This window comes from Lepidochelys kempii, chromosome 12 (genome assembly GCF_965140285.1).
Source record: "Lepidochelys kempii isolate rLepKem1 chromosome 12, rLepKem1.hap1, whole genome shotgun sequence".
NCBI lineage: Eukaryota > Metazoa > Chordata > Testudines > Cheloniidae > Lepidochelys > Lepidochelys kempii.
Window position 1 is genome coordinate 15,402,921 of NC_136391.1, and position 20,992 is coordinate 15,423,912.

Consider the following 20,992-nt stretch of genomic DNA (forward strand, 5'->3'; position numbering starts at 1 on the left):
GTGTTTTAACTATTGCATTTTGTTTTCATTTGTAACTTCAAATCTTAATTAAAAAATACAAGGGCCAGATGATTCTGGAGTCCTTACTTAGGCAAAACTGCTTCGACTGTAAGATTAGGTCTGCTTCTAAAAATAGGTCATTGAAATAGTTTTCTTATAATTGTTAAGTATACAATAGAAATACAAATATATATGATGAGATTAAGTATTCAGGTTTCAGTGGTCGCCGTGTTCGTCTGTATCAGCAAAAAAAAAAAAAAGATGTGTCCTTGTGGCATCTTAGAGACTAAGACATTTATTTGGGCATAAGCTTTCGTGGGCTAGAACCCACTTCATCAGATGTATGAAGTAAAAGATACAGGAGCAGGTATAAATACATGAAAGGATGTGGGTTGCCTAACACTTGGTAAAGCAACCCACATCCTTTCATGTATTTATACCTGCTCCTGTATCTTTTATTTCATACATCTGATGAAGTGGGTTCTAGCCCACGAAAGCTTATGCCCAAATAAATGTCTTAGTCTCTAAGATGCCACAAGATCTCCTCTTTTTTTAAAGTATTCAGTTACCATGTATACTCATTCTTGGGCTGTATAATATATTCCAAACATGCCTTCCCCAAAAGCAGCTGCACTATGCAATATTTCCTGGGCCATTATCTGGAAAACGTGTGGCCATTCATGTCGACAGCCTCTGCCCAGAGACAAACAGGGATGGTATTACTAAGTCAGGTCTCAGCAATTTATTATCTACATGCTGGGCTTGGTTCAGCAAAAGAGAACTGTGCATAACACCCAACACACTGTGTGATATGACATGGGGAAAGGGTTAGGTGGTTCCCACATTAATGCAGCCATTTCTGTTAGCACAGCAATACTCAGCTTTCTAGTCTATTGAAAGAAGTCACTTGGGAGGCAGACTTTGAGATTTGTCTTTAGAGAAATGATTGATGACAACAGGTTTGAGTATGAAACGCAAACAAGCTTGACTTCAGGTTTAAACAAAATGTACAAGAAATTAACGCCAGGAGTCAGGTCCTCATCTGGTGTAAACTGGCAAAGCTCCACTCTCTCTGGCTTAGGGTCCACAGTCCTAGAACTTCAAGGCAAATATTTTCTGAATAGATTTATCTTTGCTATTTAGCACCAAGCTTTGCAGTATTCCGTCTTTAAAAGCTTTTGGTATATTTTTCTTCATCAACTACATTTATTTTAGCAGTCGTGGTAGTTTCCATAATACTGTAGATAAGGTGAAAATACCACTTCCATTAAAATACCCCTTACCACCACCCTGATTTTTTTCCAATTGTTCGTACGTTATGAAGTCCTATATATAATTTGCATATATATAATTTGTACATTATGAAGTTATATATATATATATATTCTATTCTAATGAAATTCACATGAGGTATCCCTGAATACAAATGCCAGATGAGTATGCATACACTAGGCACTTATCCCTGAGTTATATCATGAGACTCATTTTACCTTTTGCCTATGAATACTTGGAGGTTTAAAAAATAACTCACTATGTTGAACCAACACATTGAATTTGTATGGGTTATATTTCAGGTCTCTGCTTAAAAATGTGTTTCTAGTAGTAGTAAGTAAATATGAAGTTATGCCAAAAGTTTTTAAGTTCATAGTGGACCAATAAATATCTGTAGTAGAAGCATCTGCAATATGCTCACCATCCCTTTGGGTAAAAGGTGCTGGGTTTCTTACAATGGAGGGGAGTTGAAGCAATGTAAGCAAACTTACTTAAGAAAAGAAAAAAATAAAATTAACAAGACCTGAGAGAAATATATTTAATGCATGCACAAATGAAAGTTGTGATTTGTGCCTAACAAAGCATAAAATAACCTGCAGTCTGTCTAAATAATTGTGTGTATAATCACAGAACTTGGCAAAACCAAAATAATTGAGATTAGAAAGATCTTATCTCACAAAACTGTGCTCTTGTGCCTTCATGAATGGTATAGCTTCAGAGAGGGAGTTTATATCTCTCATGGTAAACTTGAGCTGTGGTGCAGGTGTTTTAGTTTATCACTGAAAGGAAATGACTTTCTTTACACCTAATTTAATCTGAAGCTATTCACAGTTTAAAATGTTCAGTAACAGTGACCTTTCTAATGATTAACACATTGCAGGTGGTCCAATTGCAGGCCAGTGGTTAATGTTTGCTGTTGGAGAGACAGAATTAAACGTCCATTCCAGTGTTGTTTTCTCCCATTTATAGTATTAAAACAACAGCTGGCACCAAACTAAGCCACAATTAGAAAGCTTCTAAAAAGTTGTGATCTATTTTGTTCCCATGATAAAATAGCTTATCTTTTACAATTATTGCAACACTGGCAAAGAGTAATTCCTGGTACCTATCTGTAGTCCAAATATGAATACTAGACTTCAGCTATTAAGAGTCAAATTCTGTAGGTGCTATCAGTCCTCCTTCAGGTAGAACTCCCCTTGAGTTTTTTTTTTAAAAAAAAAAAAAAAAAAAAAAGCCTGATCCAACATTCCTCAGTCAGACAACGGGGTTCAATAAGTGTTTTGTCTGAGAGAGGATTTGGAAGTCAGAGTGCTATATCACACCTGAGAAGATACATTAAGATTTAGCCCTACATTTTCACAGATATCTTGTATCGTAAGTTAGTTCCATTGTCCCATAACTACCTGTAATATAACACTCCAAAGTCTTCCTTATAGCTCATTCTTAGACTGGCAAAAATTGAATATTCAGTCCAAAATGTTCAAACTGTCCAAACTTAGGCACCTCAATCCATATTTACAAATCTAAATGAAAAACTTGACTAAACCTACAGCTCCCATTGACTTGATACCTTAATGTGGCTATGGATACCTAACTTTAGGTACTCACGTTTGAAACTATTGGCTTTTGAGCATAGTTTGAATGGTTTATTTTTACCATTCTCTATATCCAAGATCTATGTTTACTGTGCTGCCCATTGTTACTGCGTGCAGTACGCTGTTCTATCCTGATTTTCCTCAAAAGTGAGTTATACAGCTGTTCCGGACACTGTTAATGGAGAAGTAGGGACATGTTGGGTACCTAGACCTCTCATGACTGCTATCAGATGGCATCTCTCTAATGTTAAGGCTATTCCTTATTTCTAGTAATGTTGGCTAAATTACTAACTTGCCACAAAACGAGCAGCACATGGAACCCCTTTGGCACAAAGCAACACAAGTCTGACATTACAATTGCAATCTTGTGCTTCTTATGTTGTTTCACTGAGAACGGGAATTAGACATGGGTACCCTGGAAAGAGAGTTCTGCTCAGAAATGGTTTGGCACTCTCATGCATCCTCTTGATTTCTTTTCCCTCTTTCACAGTATTATGGATAATTACATGAAACAAGGATCTCTGAATTTAAGAGTTCATCTGCCCCATAGAAACCAGTGGTGCTGATATTGCAAACAAAAGATTGTTTCTTCAGGTGGTGGTGCACAGCAGGAATACTCAAAGATCTTCTTTTCTTATATAAGATGGAAAATAAAGAGAGATGGTAGTAGAGAAAATACTACAAAGACTTGACCCTAAATATCACATTTTCAAATTGTCTGATGAGGTGTCAATCAGCCTTCTGTGAGTGGGGACACGGCACTTTGCAGGAGCAGCCCTGAAGAGTTGGTAACATATAACTCTCTCTTATTTATAGTGTGCCAGTCAGAACAGTATCTAGGGCCCAATATACTGCTTCTAATCCATGTGTACAGCTCCAGCAGCTCGATGTCTGCTGGAATTGCATGTGGATGTGAATCAAGGGCTGTACATGGATCTAGGTATATGGATCTCCCTCACTGGCATTCTTTGTTGTGTCCTTTTCTATTCCTTCCTCTCTGGATGCACCTGTATGCATCAAAGACCGAAGAACCAATGCAATATAGTTTTAATCTGTACTTTAAAGTATCATTATAGCCAAATCCAAAGGCTGTTGAAATCCATGGAAGGACTCCCATTAATTTCAAAGGGATTTGGATTGGGGCCTTGGAGTTCCGCAATTTGGATTGGGGCTTGGAGCTCTGCACTGATATTCATATTCAGCCACAGGGTTTTCATTCCAAAAGCAAATTGCTATGCCAATGTGTTTTTAAATTAAAAATAAATCATAGCAGGCCAAATTCTTCCCTTTGCTACACCTGTGCAAAACATTTAAGTCAACAGGGATAATGGCTATAATGACTGTATAACATGGCCCAATCAGTCCCCACTATACTGTTATAAGCTTTGACATTCTGTACTTTGGACATCCAGAAAATTGTTGATATAGTAAATGTTTTAAATATATTGTCACATTTGAAATCCATTTGGTATCAAATGTGTCAAATTTTATACAGAGACTTTATATATATATTTATTAGTTGAAATGTTGAAACATGACAGAATTAATCATTTCATAACACACATATATATACATAATATATATTGCATATGTGTATAATATATATAATACACATAAAGCATATTTAGCACTAACCCAACTCCCTTTATATCTCATCAGACTAAAACTTTTTTTCCATTTGCAGTTAAAGTCTGCACATACATTAATATGAGCCCTTTATTGTCTTGAAATTAAAGCTTTTGAAGTTTCTTCCTCTCTCTGAGAGACAAAAGAAAGCACATAGTTGACATCAAAGTGGAGACATAATGATGACTAGTAATTATGGTGGCTTAATGTTACCCAATCTCCACCCATTTACAAGCCTTCCTTTACTTTCCTCAACATGTACTTATTTTGATCAACACCTTTAGAAATAACTGAAGTGCCCAGCTACTTATAAAATTCTCACTGAATTTGGTTGGAAATCAAAATAGATCTTTAATCGTGAATTCTCTCTATAATATTGTGGGTTATTTCAAACCTCTTTTAATTACTCTAAGTAACTTGTAAATGCTAGCTGGGTGTTACCAGATGTGGAACCAGACCCAAGGGTGAGATTTTACAATTTAAGCACAGCTGCTTAAGACAAAATCTGGTTTTGAGATGGATTTAAAAATATTACATTTATATTAAAAATAGAAGGGAATCATATCCAGTCCAGCTAAAGATTATCGTGGCAAACCTATTAAACTTGAAGAGAATCAATCCAATCAAAGTCCAAAAAAAGACTACAGACATCAGCAAATGACATGTGCCGTCACCCTCTTTCCCCCAAAAAAATCCCAATGTAAACACGCTGTCCTACTTTTAAATTAAATTCACCCTTCTTTTTAATGTGTATGTTATAAAGTGGGCACCAGAATCCAGGCTGAAAAGCATCTGCAGCTTGGAACAGTTTTAAACACATTTAAGAACCCATTTGATGCACTCAAAATAAGTTTGTTTATCTTTGGCATTTGAGTTTTACAGCTTAAGAGAAAATAACTTTAGAAATCCTTGATTTTTTGTTTGTTTGTTTTTTTCCCCATCCTATTCTTGATTATACAGCTTCACTGGCCAAATTGTTGATATCCTTAGCAGAGCATGTAGGGTAATGCAGAGCAGCTGAAATAACTCTGCACATCTTCTGTATGTTGACGTTCGTACCATGTGCATGAGGAGGGAGAGTGGGCAGCAAAACATTTATATCAATATTTTAACAAGAACTGTGCAGGATTGGAAGAACCTATCTAGTGGGTAAGCTTTCCTTTTACTTTACTAAATACTAAACAAACAAAAGCATAAACCTAAGTGTGACCTACCATAACTTTAAAACATGCTCATAGTGTGTATTTTAAAGTGACATTCTAAAATTATTGTCCTTCCTAGCTGAATCCTATCTTCAGAGATACTATGTCCCTCATGATCACCCCACACTATTATCTATCTTATATTTAGTTGACAAATAGTCAACTTACGGACCATTTTTTTTTTTAAAGAAAAGTTTTCCGTCTGACTTCTCAAAACACCTGCACATCCATCAGAATCAAAATAACTGATCTATTTAAAATAAAATAAAATAAAAAAACAACAACCATGATCTTCCTGCCTAGCTTGAGCCCTGTTGTGCCACAATTTACAGAAATAGTACAGGTAAAAAAGCCATCCTTTCCCAGGGCTTCTTTCAAGCTGCTCTCTGTATCTGCCATTTGGTGTTGATTTCACTAACTGCCTCGGTGCAAGCAACACACTATAGCAGCTAAATAGAAGCAGCAGTCTCTCTCTTCTGACCAGTTCACTGCAGCATTCATTTTTAATGTTTTTTTCTAAACAGGAAAACATTCCTCCAACTAAACATTGTAAATATTTTCTCAATAGTACCAGTGAGCAATATTTAACTCCGTACCAAGGTCATTTGGGAGCAATCTACCCTGATAAAATTGAGCTTTCAGCTGGAAGAAAAATATCTTTCTCATATTTCCATAGAGTTTGTGAACCTATAAGCATAGTGGAGGTCTATTTTTACTGTCGATATACACTTGTAACTTCTATCACTGTTAATGGATGCTATGCACACTTATCAGTGACAGAATAGACCCCTGGGGTATTATGGAATGAATTCACTTTCTCGCTCTTATTTTTTTTTTTATTGATTGTGTCAAATAATACACAGAATTCTGTATTTCCATCAATGGATTCTGGTGACAGCATAAACCCCAGGAGTGAAGTTCAAGTGCTTTGTTAATGTTATCAGGATCCAGTGATGGAATTGCAGCCTCACATGTTTGGGTATGTATTGCTGTGGTATCTCTCTCTCTCTCTCTCTCTGTCTGCTGTGATTGTTCTGCCTCCTTGCCGCCTTTCTACTGCTCTACCTTCTCCTTCCTTTATTTCACTTCTTCCCTTCTTTTCGTTCTGCCTTTGGCATCCCATGGTGGTTCCCTTGACAGTCACAACTGTCCTTAAATGTTTCATGTCATTGTTTGTAACAGAACATTAAAATAGCCAGAGAAGTAGGGTATTTGAAATCTTCTCATAAGATTGTTAACTTTAAAACATTTGTAAATGATGCTTAACCTCTAGTTAAGGAGAACAGAATCTAAACCTTTTTTCATCATTCTTGTGCAGGAGTTATAACATGCTATGGAGAACCTACGTATTATTACAACTTTTAGTATCCTTCAGTTTCTCACCAAATAACCTTTATAGTGGTTTGTCTTAACATAGATTAACCAAATACAGCAGTAAGAAGAGTGGGTGAATTTAAAATTCAGTTTAGAGAAGCAGTATTGGGGAATTGCATAGACTTAATGTGGAATAACTAGGGACATACTCAATGTTCATTTTTATTAACCTGCCCTTCAATGTAGTACTATACGTGTGGCCCTAGGTGTATTGTATATACACTGCCAGTACTCAAGGCAGTGCATGGCCCTTATTTTTTTAAAAAGAGAATAGGTTCCAAAAAGTAGCTGCCCTTATCGTTACATTGGAAAATGAGAAAATAATGGGATGACAATCCGAACGGCTGGCAAAAGTGGTTGCACATTCCAAGGTGCAAGCCTAGGAGACAAAAAGGATCATGGAAAGTAGATAGAGAAGTGAGGTGGTGAAGAATGATTAGAGATGAGGCTAGGAGAAATGATACAGAATAGCTGACTAAGGCTGCTGTTACAATGAAAGGGTCTGGCTATATGACAAACCACTCAAGCTTTGCTAACTGGAGAGGCCACCAATACTCTTTCATGTGCTACCAAGTGAATAAGAGGATGTTACTCTCTCCCAAAATGTGATACACACACTGTATAATGACAGGTTTCAGAGTAGCAGCCGTGTTAGTCTGTATTTGCAAAAAGAAAAGGAGTACCTGTGGCACCTTAGAGACTAACCAATCTATTTGAGCATAAGCTTTCATGAACTACAGCTCACTTCATCGGATGCAAGTGAGCTGTAGCTCATGAAAGCTTATGCTCAAATAAGTTGGTTGGTCTCTAAGGTGCCACAGGTACTCCTTTTCTTTTTACACTATATAAGGTGCTCTGTATCCAAGTTTAAAATCTGCCAAGGGAATCACTGAATCCTAGGCTGGATCCTTTCATGTATTTATAAGGTGAAAGGGTTGATGTGTTAGCCAGGAATGATGTATTTTCACTTACCTTTCTTTTAAGTGGTGTAAAAATATCACATTTATGATAGATAGCTTGTACTGAGTTCCAGGAAATAATGTAGTCTGCATAGGAGTCTATTGGCTAATGAGAAATCATGACCCTTATCTAGCAGTTATGGACTGTGGTACCATCTGTATTAATTGATTTGTATACCATTTATAATCTGAACTAGATCCCATAATGCCAAAAATCAGAGCTATCGCTTTGAATTATGATCCATTAAGAGTTCAGGATCGGATAAGTTTGTCCTAAGATATTTACCCTCCCACGAGACAGCTTTTTGCCTGTAGCTTTACAATAGTATTGAAAAAACCATGCCTTAGTGTTCTTGAAAGAAAGTGAATTTCAGTGGTAATTGATTAATCAAGTTAAACTATTTTATTTATGTGGATTTATACTGAAAGCGTGCATGAAAGACCAACCAATATTCTCATGCCTTCGATTTTCCCAAATATCAGAAAATGGCTTCTATTTCTGTGTGTAGTAGTTTGCTTCCAAAAATTAGATGAGTAGGACATCTAAACCCTTGATTGTGCTTGTAAATCAGATACTTAGCAGTTCAGTTACTTAAGCAGAAATAATTGAAAAAAAATGATTCCATATACAATTCGTAGGCACAGAAATAGAGGCCCATGTAAGGTTGGACTGTAAAAAACCCTGAACATATTCTGTTCTCAATGTTCATGTAAAATGCCTGCTCATAGAAGGTGTTTGCACAAAGAATGATAGTAAAGTATGGTCAGGCATTTATAAAAAGTTAACAGTAAAGGTTAAATTCAGAGAAATGTTTCTTAAAATTCTATTTCTATTCAAAACTGTGGCCATAATTCATCATGAACATTGAAAATGGTGCTGGCCACTTTCTAACTGCAGTTCATTCTAGGGATGAGAGAATTAGAAGATGAATGCTGAATATTAGTGTTGTTTGAAGTGGGGGGGAGAGTCTGAATATCATTATTTGGGCAATTCAAGAAAATGCAGGTCACTGAACTCTTATCTGTTGGTAACAGTCATAGTATTATCCTGTTGTCAACAGAAGACCAGGGCTAGGAGTGTATATTCAGAACTCCTTTAGCTCTGTCTCTCCTTTTATCCTATTCTTTTATCCCAATGTACTCTGGGGTTTCTTGACCCTAACAAGTCACAATAGCAGTGAAGGCAACAAGATCAGCAAGATTTTCTGTTCCCACCGCTGCAGAAAGCCACCTGTTCACAGAAGATGCTTCTAATGGGATTTGGAGACTGGGTGTAATGACAGGGTCTTGATGCCCAATTAGTCAATTAAAAGGTTCCTATTGGATTCAGTGGGCTTTTCCTCAGGCCCTAAGGTATTCAGAGTATAGGCAGGAAGGGGAACTAAGTCACCTGGCCATCTCTAAAGAGACAGAGAGGTGATAATTGGGTACCCTCTTTTTGAGTATAGTCTATAAACAGTTAACAGACTTGTGTAATATAAAGGTATTTCTTGGCCTGGGTCTTGGGAGAATCTGACCAATAAAGGGGTCATTTTACCAGTATTCAAGTCTTAAAAGTTTTACATCCTAATACATATATCACTCAGTTATGTAGCACAAAGGGGTGTTCAGGTGGAACTGAATGGCAGAACTATATTTAAGACCCCATGTATAAATCCACTCTTTACTGCAGAATTGTGCTCCAGAATCTCAGCTTAACTTTTTTTTAATTTTCCTAGCCTAATGGATATAAAGATAACACTGAAAACATGCCAGTGAAAATCAGTGCAATTTTTCTGGTCCAGTGACAGTCTAACCAGTCTGAAAGGAGCTATTCGTCTCGATCAGGTGCTAAATGATACCGAAAGAGGTCAGTTTAAAAGTCAACACTGCTATTTCCCTGCTGACCATTTTCATAGATACACCCATGTAATGTCCTTTTCCCTTGCCTCCCCAGGAAAGGAATTTACTTAACAAAATACATAACACAGAGGCTACTCTATTGATTGTATCGATCATTTTTGTATTTAGGGCCTAATTCTGCAAATATTCACCCAACCCCCTCCCCCACACACACACTTTAACCCTCATTTGAGATGGGGGTGGTGGTGAGGTCCCAGTCATGGATTGGCTGGGGACCAGGAGGGGTAAGGAAGAGGGCTGACAGAATAGTGCCCCTCCCTCCCCCCCAGGTATGTACTGAAATCATTTTGGAATTACCTGTACTGTACACTTTTATCTAGGGAGTACTTCCAGACATTTAAGAATAAGTTGTGGCCTAATTAAAACACATCCAGTGTCTCCTGTCCTCCTTTCAGCATAACTGGACAATATTGAATAGTACTGGACCTAGGACTGACCCCTGCAGCACCCCACTAGATATGTTGTTCCAGTTTGATGGTGAACCACTGAAAATTGCACTTCGAGTACAGTCTTTCAACCACTTTTGCACCCTCTTTATAGTAATTTCATCGAGACCATATTTCCCTAATATGTTTATGAGAATGTTATGTGGGACTGTCAGTACCCTTATTAAAATCAAGATATGTCACATCTACTGCTTCCTCTTCCCCCAGCCACTGTGCCAGTAACCTCGTTAAAGAAGGAAATTAGGTTGGTTTGACATGATTTGTTCTTAACTAATAGCCAATACGGATTTGTCACAAGGCTATCATCATCTAGGTGCTTACAAACAGATTGTTTAATAATTTGTTCCTGGGAAAAATACTGGACCAAAGTTAGCTTGATAGGTGTAAAATTCCTCAGATCCTCTTTTTTCCCCCCTTTAAAAGATAGGTACTATGCAAATATAAGCTTCTCCAGATACTGTTGTACAGTTAAGCAGATTTCCTTCTCTATTAAGAGATGCACCCCCCCCCCAAAAAAAAAGGCAGGAAGGATGTTCCCACACCCTCACAATTCAGTTCTGGGGAGAGTTGTGACAACATATGACATAGGTCCAAATGCAGACCGTATAGAGAGATTGGATTGGTGCCTCCATGTCAGAAGTTGTTCGCTTCAGGAGATACAGAAAGGAAAAGCCACATCATAATATCTCACTGATAATGTGCCAATTTCCACCTAAGGGCTTGTCTACACTACAAAGTTAGGTTGGCTTAACTACATTGCTCAGGCATGGGCGGCATGTAAACTGCCAGCTCGGGGAGGCTAGCCCCAGCCCCACCTCTTCCGTCCAATGTCCTGCCCCTTCTGCACCCCCACCAGAGCCCAGAACCCCTCCAGCCGGCCGTGCCAGGAGGGCGGGAAGGTGGGTGGCTTGGCCGCAGCCCCGGATCACCGGGAGGCAGGGTGGCATGTCCCCAGCCCCTGGAGCCAGGCCTCAAAGCGGAAGCAGGGGATCTAGGGGCAGAGCGTGGGCAGAGCCATGCCTGGGTGTTTGGGGAGACACAGCCACCCCCAGCCTATGGTACCCGCTGCCCAGGGCTGTGAAAAATGTCACACCCTACGCAACGTAATTAAGCTGAGCTAAGTCTGTTGTAGACACTGCTAGGTCGATGGAAGAATTCTTCCGTTGACCTACTTACCACCGCCTGGAGATGTGGATTTACTACAGTGTTGGAAGCACTCATTCCATCACTGTAGTGTCTGTGCTACAGCAGTACAATACTAGTGTTTCTAGTGTAGATATACTGTCAGTTAGTTGTGCAATGGGATATTTCAGGCAGGACCTAAGGCATGGGGGTATAGTGCGAATGTCTAATGAGCACTGACTTTCTAGGAATACGCTCACAAAAAAAGAGTAAACAAAGAGAGTAGGTGTTGGTGACGCTGGCCAGAAGCAACATATCCGTCCCAAATATACACTGTGACTTTTAATATTTAAATAAGTGACCTAGAGTATATTGTGACAAATATAATGCAATATGTGATAATACTGTCACAAAAAATTTAATCAGTTAGGGCTCAAAAGCAAGCTCCCATTGATATCAATGGAAAGACTCCAGTTAATTTCAACAGGAGCTGGACTGGGTCCTTGATCACTTCCAAGTCTTTTGGTTGCAAACAAACCATGATCTCTTCCAAGGAGATTTGAAAAAATATATTACTCGAAGTAGAACACCCACTATAGGCTTATCCTCAAAAACTATCATATGCATCTGTCAAGGTTCCTCCCCCACTCTGAACTCTAGGGTACAGATATGGGGACCTGCATGAAAAACCTCCTAAGCTTATCTTTACCAGCTTAGGTCAAAACTTCCCCAAGGTACAAAATATTACACCCGTTATCCTTGGACTGGCCGCTACCACCACCAAACTAATACTGGTTACTGGGGAAGAGATGTTTGGACGCGTCCTTCCCCCCAAAATACTTCCCAAAACCTTGCACCCCACTTCCTGGACAAGGTTTGGTAAAAAGCCTCACCAATTTGCCTAGGTGACTACAGACCCAGACCCTTGGATCTTAAGAACAATGAACAATCCTCCCAACACTTGCACCCCCCCTTTCCTGGGAAATGTTGGATAAAAAGCCTCACCAATTTGCATAGGTGACCACAGACCCAAACCCTTGGATCTGAGAGCAATGAAAAAGCATTCAGTGTTTTACAAGAAGACTTTTAATAAAAAATAGAAGTAAATAGAAATAAAGAAATCCCCCCTGTAAAATCAGGATGATAGATATCTTACAGGGTAATTAGATTCAAAAACATAGAGAACCCCTCTAGGCAAAACCTTAAGTTACAAAAAAGATAGACAGAAATAGTTATTCTATTCAGCACAATTCTTTTCTCAGCCATTTAAAGAAATCATAATCTAACACATACCTAGCTAGATTACTTACTAAAAGTTCTAAGACTCCATTCCTGTTCTGTCCCTGGCCAAGACGACTACAGACAGACACAGACCCTTTGTTTCTCTCCCTCCTCCCAGCTTTTGAAAGTATCTTGTCTCCTCATTGGTCATTTTGGTCAGGTGCCAGCGAGGTTACCTTTAGCTTCTTAACCCTTTACAGGTGAGAGGAGCTTTCCCCTGGCCAGGAGGGATTTCAAAGGGGTTTACCCTTCCCTTTATATTTATGACAGCATCTTAATCATGTCCCTTTCTAGACAAAGAAATGTCTTTTCAAAATATGTGTATTTGCTTATTGGCTCGGTTACTTCAAGATAGTGCTTTCTTCATCTATTCCCTCACCTTCACCCTTTTGCTCATTCATGACTATTGTACTTCACCCTCCATCCCTGTATCAGAATAGTGGCATTCAGATAAATATACAGCACTTATAAAGTATGCTGAAAAACTATCTTACACTTGGTGATAAAATTCAATATGCTCCTTTATGTCAAAGGATTGGAGGAATCTGCAAACAGTGAATGTAATTACATGCTATTTGAGGACAAACACCAAAAAAGTCTGGTGATTTGGTTTGGATAAGCATTATGGACGGGCAAACTATCTGGAATTGAATAAAAAACAACTGAATGATTTCAATTGTACTCAGAACCAACATGTTCTCGCAATCTTTATTAACCAGTGAAAAAGTTTAGTTAAATTTTGTTGTTGATTTTTAAGTATTCATTTACCTCGTTAGTTCTTGGTTTTGCTAAGGATTAAGGGTTAGACTATCCAAGGTATTTAGGTGTCTAAATATGCAAGTAGGCACTTAGGCCAGATTTTTAAAGATATTTAAAAGAGATCAGTTTTGCAACACCTAACTGATTTAGATGCCTATATATCATGTTCAGAAGGGTTTTAGACACTTAGGAGGTGTCTGGATGTAGGCTCCGAAGTGCCTAAAACCCTTTTGACATGATATAGGCTCCTAAATCAGTTAGGCATTGCAACACTCAGTGCAACAATACTTAAATACCTTTGAAAGTATGCCCCCTTTTACTATCTGCTATCTACATGCCTATCTGCATCTTTAGGTATCTAAATACCTAAGAAAATCTGGCCATTAAGACCCAAATGTGAAAAACAAACAATAACAAAAGTTAAAAGTATAGCCCGTGGCCGCCACCCCCCCACCCCCATATGCTGTTGAATGTCTGGCCCAACCAAAACCAGGAACTGTAAATAATGCAAGTATTTCAGCCCAGTGTCTATACCAAAGGAATATAGATAATCATCCCCACTGGAATTTTTGAGTTTCACCCCACCACTTCTGAGTAGAATATAAAAAAAGTTGGTCAGATGCCCAGCCAAAATCCCACACCTTGCCTGATTTTTTTATAACATTTTTAAACTCTGACCGAAGAGATGCTTGAACAATTAATTACAAATATTACTGACTGAGAATGTTGGCATTTTTTCCACTGGATAATTATTTACAAATATATTTGTCCATTATTCCAATAGCTTATATTAACCATTTTCATTTAAATAATTCACAAAGGACTAAAGCTTGATTGCATGGAAGTCAATGGCAAAATTCCCATTTCCCCCCCTTGACCATAACATTTAACCTTGAGGAATTGACCTTAAGATTAATTAAATGTTTGAGTAAACCTGGGTTGATTAATAGTTTTATGCTGAAAGGAGGAAAATTCAGTTTTGAGGGTTCTGATGTAAAACTGTACAAAATATGGGGATCTCAGCTCAATTTCACTTTCAGTTTTTATTTTCTTTTTAAACCTAAAATTCCAAATTAAACTTGGGTTGAGTGGAATTTACCAGATGTGTATTGAACACATTTTTTTCTTATAACCCCTTATTAGTACGAAACTTTACGTGTTCTCAGTTCTGCTTAAAAGCATCCTATAGATTGAATACTTATCAAAGCTTGTCAAAACCAACCAATTTTGAACCTTATGAAAGATTCTCTTTTTGAGCCAGTTCTAGTACCAAGCAAAGATTTGAGTCAGTTTTTGCTATATGAACTGGTTCATCCACCTCTACTAATAATCAATCTTTTTATTATTAATTTGTTTTCAGGATGTTTTCACTGGAACTGCCAATATACTGGCAGCAGTAAGTGGTGGCTATTTTCCTTTGATCTGCATATAAACATTCTGAAAGAAAGAAAGACTTCTGTATGTAAGCTTCATGGATTGGGAGCATTAACTAAGGAATGTCTTATATTTGACTTAGATTAATGAGTTTGGCATAAATTATTTCTCAGCTTGATTAATACATTTAAGTACTGTAAAGTAATTTAGCATCTAATTGCAATGTTTTCTAACATTTTATGTTGCTTACATTATACTTATTGTGCATAGACATTCAAATCCACTCTTTCAAAAAAAAATTTTGCCCCGGGGGGAGAGGGGCGGTAAACAGTAGTATGATTCATTTTACTAGAAGGTAACCAAATTACACATGCAGGTATGTTATTCATTTAGAGATATTGAACTTTCCTCTCTGTATATGTTGCTAAAAATAACTGTTGCCAAGATGTTGGGTGTATGGATTTCTTGATACGTTGTACAGATTTCATCTATTTAATAGAAAACCCTGTAGGGGTAAGATTTTTCCAGTGTAGCTGCATATGGTATGTTGAAGGTTAGATTTTGAATATAAAAATAATAGTAATTTTACTTTTGGCTTTTCCCAGTTAGTATCCATGTAGAGTGTGTGTGTGTGTGTGTGTGTGTGTATTCATATTAGATATAAATTAGACAGTGGTTGGGGTGGGGATATTGGCACAGATCTATAGTCATTAGCATTGGGCAGGGATTGAGGGAGAATGCAGGAGAGTGTTTACCAATACACTATATAAAAACAAACAAGCATCCACCCACAAAACACCTGACAACGTGTCCTGTAAACTGAGGCCAAACTGAACTGAAGATTGTGGTGCAATCCATGTCCAGATGGTTCAGTCGCTCTCTGATTCCATGAAGGAGTTTATTCATAAAGAGGATTAGAAAGTGCCTATGGAGATTCACCCATTCATATCACTCCATTGACCTAATGGTTTGACATGCTTTCCCCTCAAAGAGAAGGATATTTAAAGTTGTTTGTTTGATTTTTAAGAATCTTTGTGCTAGCCACTTGTGGAAACTAGAACTCCTGTTCTCTTCATTTCCGCTGTGTTCAGTTACTTCTTCAGTGCCCACGCCCTGGAGCCAGCAGGCTGGATTTTTATCACACCCGGGCAGAGAGAATTGGGGTATTGCTTTCACTCCTGTGCAGGCAGTCTGTGGCAGGTTGTTACTCAGGGTCTTCACTACGCTCCATTTTGGGGAATTGGAGCATTTTTTCCTCTTGCCCATTGTTGTCACTCTGCCTTGAGCTTATGGACCCAGCATGAACCTGTAAAGAGAGTGAAATATAAATACATGTTAAACTACAGAGTTCCAGGGAGCACTTGTATGGGTCTGCTTCCACTCCCAATGACTTTGATGGTGCAGAAATAGGCCCCAAATTAGCAAAATGAGACAGCACTCTTACAGAGAGGAGACATCCTAGCTTTCACAATGGGCTTGCTATTTTTATATTCTTTCATTTTCTTTTAATTGGGTGCATCAAGGATAAAATGCAACCTTGTGCAGAGGGCCTGCTCGAGGCCTGTGCATCACAAAACTTCCACTTCCTCAAAATAGGTCCAAAATCAGACATAGGTGGTGTATAGGCCCTAAACCATCCCTACCCCCGCCCCTACCCGGGGGTGAATCTTAACTTTATTGCATAAGAAAATGAGAATGGAAGATCAGCAGCTAGACAATAAAGGCAGAGGTCATACAAGTGCCTCAGCATATTTTTTTTTCAACAGTTTCTTAATCAAATCAAGTTGCCTTCTAGGCTTTCACTGACCAGAGGCTGCCAGCTACCACAATTCCATTAGATGGGAGTAAAATGCGATTAGCAAACTCATTTTAGGGGACATTTAAATTCAGGACTCCTATAATATAAAAAAGCTCACATTCAAAGCATTGGATTGCGAGTCTCTGAATGCTGAGAGAGACTTATGGGGCAGGAGGAAGAGGGGAACACTTCATTTTGCATAAGTTCAGTGCATATCTTCAGAAGGGGCACCCCACCTGCATTTTTCAGGGTACCGAAGGGATCAGATTGAGTGTTTCAAAGTGGGATGCAATGTCTACTGCTCTCTAGTTTCTTGTCTTTTGTGTGTGTTCTGTACGAATTTACATCTAGTACTTCTGGAAGAATCAACAGCTTGTGAGAAAATGAAGAAAGGACGGGTGTGACCAATATACCTGGAATGAACTGTCACACAAAATTACAATTCAGATAGGGGCAAAATTTTTAAAAGCATTTACTTCACCTAGAAGCCAATGTCTCACTGAAAGCCAATAGGATTTAGGCTCCTAAGTAGAGCAGTATGAATAACTGATTTTTTTTTTTTGGTTAGATGGTCATTCCAGAAAATGGGTGTGTGAGAGGTGGGGATTTCAGATTGAATAAAACATTTGTTTCATTTGCAAGTTTTAAGTGCTTTTTAATTTTATTATAAAATGGAAGGAAATATTTTTATGAATTTTTTAAATTAAAAAATCAAGATGCTTCTGTAACAGGACAGCCACGCCATTAAGGGCCAGGAGGCCTAGGGACAGTCAGCTCTATCCCCACCCTGCTCAGCCAGTTCACAGCCTGGTTACCTGCTTCAACCCAAACCATCCCATCTATTTGCCTTTCCAGTCAGCCCTCCACTGCTGTTGAGTGTTGGATTTAAGAGAGGGAAAGCTCAGCAATTGAGGGCTGCCTGGAGAGGCAAATAGATGGGATGGTTTGGGTTGAAGCAAGTAACCAGGCTGTGAACTGGCTGAGGGCTATGGCCAGCCAGAAGCCCTCACTAGGAGTGACCTTGTGGTTGGGCTGATTGGAGCCCAGGAGCTGGGTGTTGGTGGTGAAGGCTGAGCCCATTGGGGTTGAAAACTTTCATTTTGATGTTGTTTTCAGACTCTTGAGAAGCGTCCGCTGATGATGTTGTAGGAAATGGAGGCAGAAGTGCCACAGCACTGGGTCTTGTTGCTATGGGGTGCTCCGGGATGGTGAGTCATGTAAGAGTTTAATTTAGTAAATGTCAAAACAAACATTTCTATTATTTTAATTGTGTGTTTCTGTTTTCAACTAAAACAACTCAGTGAATCTGACACAAATATACAAAATGTTTTGGTTGACCCAAATCTGCATATTTTGGCCCCCCCCAAAAGTTTTGTCCAAAATGTTTTTCCCAGCTATGCTCCTAAGTCATTTAGATACTTCTGAAAATTTTAACGTACACCTGTTTTTCGTTCTTCTTTTCATTTTTACTGTAGATATCACACATTTTGCAGGGAGCGTACAGCAACTATGAGGTCTAGGACAAACAAAATTTGAGTCCCATGAACACAAAATATAGAGCATACTGTGGTATCTTGGCTGTGTTGTGTGATACACTATGCTCACCTTAGTAATAAACACAACCAGAGAAGCCCTCCCCATCATCATCATCATCACCACTTCTCATGATCTCAAAATCCTCATGGATTTTAAGGCCAGAAGGGACCACTATGTCATCTAGGCTGACCTTCTCGATATCACATGCCACCAACAAACACCACAAGCCACCATACGCTAAACCCAACCACCAAAACAAGACCACAGTATTACAACCCAGAGGAGACTGGAAAGGAATAGAAAAGGAAAAAGTGGCTAGCTCAGAGTCATAATAAGCAAGCCTTTTTCAGCTGAAGGTTCATAGGTCTGATCCCCTCTAAGATGACGTTTCCTGGGGAGATGACCTCAGGTTACAACAAAAAAAGTTTCAGGAGCCCCCATCTGGCCATAAAGAAAGGGAGGAGGGTTCATGACCCCCAGGTTGAGAACCCATGATTTAATCTATTTATCTGCTCATCTCTCACCAGGGGCTTATGTGATATCTGAGCACCCTGGCTGGCTTTGGAGAATAATGATGGGGTCTTATTTCCAGGTTGCTTTTTCCTAGATCAAACCCATGTAAGTTGCTATCTGAAGTGATTTGGTGCTCCTGGGCCAGTTCCTAGTGGACATGTAGTTCTAGGATACGAGCACAAACTCATTTAGCACTAATTTATATCCTTGTTACCAGTTTAATCAGAAAAGAACTGTACTGATCCACCTTCACATCCCAAGACATGGTCCTGCAGGACCACTGCCACTGGGCACAGTCGTGCTGCAACCTAGGGAAATGTGCACTGAGGCTGCTGGTGGTGTATTGTTCTGTGGACTCAGTTAACTTCATGTTCGTATGTATTTTTCACTTTATAAAATATGCCTATCACAGCCTCTCTTTTAGGTGCCTTGAGGATAATATTTAAAAGCAAAACCAATTTTTGGAAGAGATACCAGCAATGCAAACCTTCAGCCTGCCGGGTAATTACAGTACCAGGAATGAGCATGTCAGCCCACATCCTCAGAGGTATTTAGGTGTCTAACTCCCATTGATTTCAAAGGGACATGGGCACTTAAATATCTGCAAGGATCTGAGCCTTCCTGTCTACAAGTCGGATTTTAAAAGCACCTAATAGATATTGGAGCACCACTGCCATGGCAATTCAATGGGTCTTCTATTCCAAAGTCACTTTGGGCTGTCTTTGTGACAAGTTAATGCCTGGCAAACTAGTGCACTGTAGATTCTCTCCCTGGCTTGCTCTGCGCTAACTTGCTATGTAGACAATCCCGAAGGCAGTTTTGAAAATCCCACCCTCTAGCCCCAATTATGAAATTGCACCAGAGGAGACGGACCTTTGCACTCACACAAAGCTGATTGCAGTAGTCCTCTGACCGAGCAGTGTGAAATTATTAGTTCTTCACAAATTTGGTCAAGGAAGAATGTTTGAATTTCTGCCACTGACCAGAGCGGTGGTCTTCAAAAAAAGATTTTAAAAATCCTCCTGCGAGCCTATGCCAAATTAAGTTCGACACATCGTCTGCAGATCTGTTGAAGAAATGTTTTCCAATTTTGCTATCATACTGTTCCTTTGAGAACTATTGCTAGGTGTTTGTGACAAAGGAAGGAGGGGAAGGGAATTTGAGGAGCGAACTTTGGAGTTTTCACAAATGCTGAGAATTTTTCCACAGTCCTCTTCTCTCAAAGCATGAGAACTGCCATGGCGAGAACTGCCATGGCTACAGCTGCTGTTCTGTTCCCCAGCTCCCAGGATGTGTCCAGTTCCCTGGATGTGTCCTGCTGGCCTCTTCTGGAAACACTGTTTCCAGTAGTGCCAGTTCATCATAGCCAAGCAGGCAGCTAAAGCCTGAAGTTGGAAAAATATATTTAGCTGCACTACTGCAGAGAAACAGGACTAATCCAGCAGAGCCAGACTTTTTGTTTCCTGGCTCACTATTTAAAAAGGAAAAAAAAAAAACCCACGTTCAAACTGCACTGATCAAAACCTGCACAGATGTTAACCCAATCTATTGAACAGTTAGTTAGCTGCCAACAGCTCAGTTGGCAGGCAGCTAACACCCCATTGGGGGGTACTGTGCTCCAGTGGTTTTTTAACTGATTCGGCATATCTTTTATTTACAACTGTTACCTACTCAGCACAACTTGTAAAGTGTTTTTTTCCCTAAGACTTTCCATGTGATACAGCTCTATATATTATATTACACTTATAAAATACCACCAAACCCTTATGAATTAAAAGATAATTAGTGGTTCAAAACACATAAGACATGAAGCCAGAAGTGTCAAAAATGTCATGAAGGGCCATAAATCATAGTCTACTTGCATTGATCCCTTATATAGTTAGTTTTTAAATCATCTCTTTAACACCTTGTAAATGTACAAACAACTATGAACCCAAGGGAAACTTTAATATGTTTTTCATACATATTTTAATTTCATCTCAAAGTGCTGGCTGCATAAAAATTAAGTCAGGCCTCACAAAAACTCATTGATTTCCTCTGGATAAAACCCATCTGTCCAAACTAATTTAGAACCTTTTTGAAGCAGTAAAGTTAGTCATGCAACACTGAGGTCATTATGGACATCCTGTACTGTAGGAACTGTAGTGTAATTTTAAGAAGGTAATTTTGTTATATTTACTGTATTTAAATACAGTGCTACTTTTAAGGAACAAAAGCCTCACTGTGTAACTGT